The 5,098-nt window shown below is 33.4% G+C and overlaps 1 pseudogene; it reads left to right on the top strand.

The window, feature by feature from the left end:
• The first annotated feature begins 2,684 nt into the window (after positions 1–2,684).
• LOC116116016 lies at positions 2,685–4,682 on the top strand (annotated as a pseudogene).
• The last annotated feature ends 416 nt before the right edge of the window (positions 4,683–5,098 follow it).

The following is a 5,098-nucleotide window of genomic DNA, read 5'->3' on the forward strand; positions in this document are numbered from 1 at the left end:
TAGGGGTGTTTTAGAGATATACCAAAAGTTTAGGGATCCATTTAATTTTTTGGGATATTTTTGAAATAAATAAAAATTTTAGAGACTAATTAAAGTTTTTTAGGAATATTTTTGAATATTCTAAAATTTAAGAGATTAATATATAATTTTTAGAAAAATTAAATTATTGTTATGTCACCTGTCCAACCGATCGGTCTAACTGGTTGACCTATGATCTGGACAACAAAACGAGTTGTCTTTTGGTTCAGGTTTTAAAAGAAGAATAAGTCTATCCTTACAAAGACTTGTATAGAGAAGCCTACAAAGTGAAAGAAAAAACAAAGAAAAAGCGAAGAAAGAGAAAGAGAGAGAAATCATGGGCTCCCTTTGGTTCACAATTTTGTGTTTTTGGGAAAAGTTTTTTAGAAAAAAGTTAAAAAAAATTGAATTGGGCGGGTATTACCATGTAGGATTTACAAAGTATAAAATACCTCCTATGTTTATTTTTTTACAAAATACCCCCTATAATAAAACATTAAAAGTTAACAAAAACACCCCCAACCCACCCTCAAATACGGACAGTCAGCCACCACCGCTGGAGGGTGGCCGGAGTCACCGTATCGGTGCATGACCTACTGGATCTTGTCTGTCGTGCGCCGATATGATATTTTCTGGCCAGATCCATGGTAGATCTGGCCGGCAAAGGCCAGATCTACGACTAGATCTGGCCATTGACGGCCAGATCTAACCGTATTTGCTCGTCAACGACGGCCAACAAACGGTCGTCGTTGACTAGTTACGGCCAGATCTTTGGCCTTAGATCTGGCCTTTTCCAGCCAGATCCATTGTGGATCTGGTCGAAAAAGGCTAGATCTACGCACTATCGACCAGATTCAGCCGGTAGTGCGCCATCCTGCTAGATTTCGACTATTTTCTGATAGTGGTGGCCGGAATCTGATAAATATGGATTGTTGGGGTATTTTCACAATTTTTTGAAAAATATTTAGGGATATTAATTTAAATTAACAAATTTAAGGGGTTTAAAAAATTTGAATAATATTGAATAATATTATAAGTTTTTGAGTATTTTAGTGTTTAATTTTTTTGGAAATACTAGAAGTAGTATTTCTAAAATGCAACCAAATGAAGCCATGAAGATCAAGCATGAGAATTGTTCTCCTTTTATATTTGTCTTTGTAAGATAGGACTTCTTTTAAAATAATGCTTTTAACTCATTCACGTGGAAAGATTTTCTTTTCTTTTAACCCTTGTTTGTTTCCCTAGAAAAAGGTTTTCTTAACCCAAAACCCATAGATTTTTCGCCAACATCTCTGTTCTTCTTCTTGGCTATCTAACGGCGGCCATTTCAACTCTACACTTACCAACCCAATTCCTGAAACCAAAGTGCAAAACCCTCTTCACAAAATAGAAATAGAGGTAACAAGAAAAAGTAAAAACAAACACAATACTGCAGTGAAAGTGGCCCAACGAGAGTGTGAGAGCTAAATCTGAGCCCAATTTCTATTTGTTCATCACTGAATCTTCATGTTCCTAAACTAAATCATGGATGGTGCACGGCACTGTGGCCGGAGCAGCCATTGCTGTAGCCATCGGAGCACGCGCTTATTAGGGTCAATCCAAGAATTTGCGGAGTCGGTTCATGGGCATCATAGCCGCTCGTTGTGCTTCCTCTCGGTTCCAGGGCAGACACCTCGTTAATATCCTCGGCAAGCCCATGATTCAGGTTCCCTTTTGGCTTTCTCTGTTAGATTCCGCTTCAATTTTTTTTTTTTAATTTTTTTAATTTGATATATTTTAATCCCTTTTAATTTAATATGAACAAGTGCATTTAAATTGAATTGCATCTTGCATTTTAGGGGAGTTATAATTCCAATACTAAGAGACAATTCAATGATAAAGTTTTCATTTTTTTTTTTTTTAAATTCATTAGTTTTTTAATGAAAAAGCTTGGGGTAATTTTGGTTATTTATGTGAAATTTATAGTTTATAATAGTATTTTATGATCTAGTGAACTGAAACTGTTTGACGCACTGTTTTGAATGGTGTTCTGCAGAGAACATGGGAAAGATCCAAACTGGCAACCACATTGGAGCACTTGGGTATTGTATATATTTCCTTACCTGATTTTTGTGTCAATTCAATAATGCGCTATGTTAACATTTGAGGTTTATCTAATATTAACTTTGTCTTTGAGATGTGTTGGTTTTGCTTTGAGCTATTCAGAGTGAATACTCGTGAAGAAGGTGTTTTTGAATTTGATTCTGGATCTAAATTCAATTGCTTCTTTTGTTAGTTTGATATTCTGTTTGCATCACATATAGATGCATGTTTAATGGTGCCTTTGTTAGTAAATTTCCCCTCTTTTCGTTGTATGATTATTTTGAAGGTGAGATATGCTTAGATTTACAATGTTGTTGAAAAATTCGTTTGGATATGGTAATGAACATAGCTGATATTATAAAAGATAGAGCATATTTTGATGTTGCAACTTTTAATATGAGTTCTAGCAAATCATTACGAGCTTCGGGTGGTTTAGATTTTGTTTTTTATTTTATGTCTGTGCTTGTTCCTATGCCTGCACTTTGTGTTTATAATGTCTCATTTTGTGCCCTTAGGATCTAGTTGTGGTTATGGATGACGGGAAGATTGCAGAATGTTGCTGAGGATTTGGCACTAATGTGATAATGACTTCAGAATCTTGCCGAAATGGTAATAATTTCATTGCAAATTTTATGTCATGATTGGATTTGCTATCTTGTTTAACTTGTAGGTACTGAACGATGCAATGAAACACTAGAAAAACTTGATAAGAAGTATGATATTGTTGTCAATATTTAAGGGGATGAGCTTCTTATTGAACCAGAGATAATAGATCTGCAGGTACAGTTTTTTTAGCATGCATATGCTTTTAATTATGAAAAAAAAAAAAGTTAATATGGCCGATCATAATCCAAATAATTCAGAGAAAGTTTCTTTGAACAATATGAGGTGTCCTTTGACCTTGCTTTGACATCCTGATACGGGTTGAGTGAGCTTGACTATATGTGTTACAAATTGTAGTTCAATCTCTTGGTTGTGTTATCATATTCACATGGTACTTTGTGTCTTGAGTTCATGTTGAAGTTTACTTGTTCTGCTGCAGGCTGCTCCAGATGTAGTTTTTAGCACTGCTATAACATCTTTAAAACCTGAAGATGCATTTGATCCTAATCAAGTGAAATGTGTGGTGGTTATGCTATTTATTTTTTAAGGGGACTGATTCCATATAACAAGTGAGAATATATATCTGTGTGTACTATGTTACTATTATTATTATTATTTTTTGATAACTTCTTGGGCTGGTTGATGAACTTGCGTACTACTTGATACAGGTCAGGAAAGGTTAATCTACAGTTTCCATATATGCTTCATCTTGGAATTCAGGTGTCAAAATGGCTCCACCCTTTTCTTGAAACAAAAACAGGAACTTTCCTCCTGTTTGTGGTAACATTATTGTTATTATTATGTTATCTTCCGGTGCAGTTATAGTGTTTTATTGTTGGGCCAGAGCTATGATTCAAAGTTTCTGAAGATATATCTACGGCTTCAACCTACCTCACTTCAACTAGAAGAAGATCTTGAACAGTTGAAAGTTCTTGAGAATGGGTATAAGATGAAGGTAATTGACTTCTTTTCTGTGCTTGTGCCTTGAGTGACTTATTTTATATTAAGTCCTCACACGATAATTTCAAAAATGCATCACTTTTTAAAACCTACTGTTAGAAGTGTTTGGATCTGTCAAGGAAATCTGATCATTTGGCTGTCTCCTTAATAGCATTGCTAGTAAACTATTTTCTTTTTGATCATATCTATGACCATATAGGTTTTAATCCTTATTTTCAGTTTAGATAGATAGATAAAATGTTCATATATTTAGAGTGATAGATGAATGCTATATTGGTTTTATCTTATAACTCTGAAGCTAATTACCAGTGATGAATTATTGGTTAGTAAATGCAGCAAACAGGATTTTCCAGCCTCCATACACTATCAGCAATGGGTATGAATCACACCCACCTCTTCGTCTCCAGTTAAGCCGGCCCCAGCCTCAAAAAAATGAGACACTACCAAAATCAATGCAACTGGGGTAAACATTTTTCCTTGATGCAGTTGTAAGTTATATATAATTGATGTTATATAAGTTTATTAATTTAATTCAACTCTATACATTTTTTTTTTTTTTTTTTTTCAATATTTGCAACATACTGTAGCTGCATTAACAAAAAGTTGACAACTGGGGAAGCATATCACTCCTTAATCTATCAATAACTTACCCCACAGTTCAAAAGTCAAGCTTGATCAGTAAGCTTCTGCTACTAAATACAAGTAAAATTAAGTTGCAAGATCAACAGATTTAGCGTGCAATATTCTATTAAACAAGCTCTATTTATTATTGTAGAACAATCTGCCAAACCCAATATCTATGTGAATTTTATGCAATAATGGGAAAGAATGTGTTAGGTCTTACACTAACTTTTATTAAAAGGTGTTGTTATGATTGATACTGCTACAGTTGTAGAACCTATATGGTTTTAATGAAAGCTCACCAGCATTTTTTAGAATCGCATTATTGTGAAGTTGGAGATTTAAACATGTTCTTTTCCTCTTTGTTTTGCATTTAATATTTGGGGTGCTTTTGTCTTTAACTTTTCTTGAATTTACAATATATTTGTTGTCATCTTTGAGAATATGCATGGGAATTGAAGATGTTTTTATTATGAATAGTTTTATAGGTTGTGAAAATGCAAGAGTATTTTTTTGGTAAAGCACAATTGGGAATGGAAGATGGTATACATAGTGGTTTTTGTTAGAATTTTTTGAATGATTGAAAAGTATTAGCTATTGTTCATAGTTAATTTTTCAATCATCTAGGTATTAGATTTTATGAATGTAAAGGATGTTAGGTGCCTATTTATTTGGCATGTATGCAAACTCTTTGTATATGGAGGTTCACCATCAATAAAATGTTTTTTGAAAAATTAGTGTATCATTGTTTGTAATTTGTATTATTAAAATAACAATTGTAATAGTTTTTATATATTCTATAACATATACATTA

This window comes from Pistacia vera, unplaced genomic scaffold, assembly GCF_008641045.1.
Source record: "Pistacia vera cultivar Batoury unplaced genomic scaffold, PisVer_v2 Contig76, whole genome shotgun sequence".
NCBI lineage: Eukaryota > Viridiplantae > Streptophyta > Magnoliopsida > Sapindales > Anacardiaceae > Pistacia > Pistacia vera.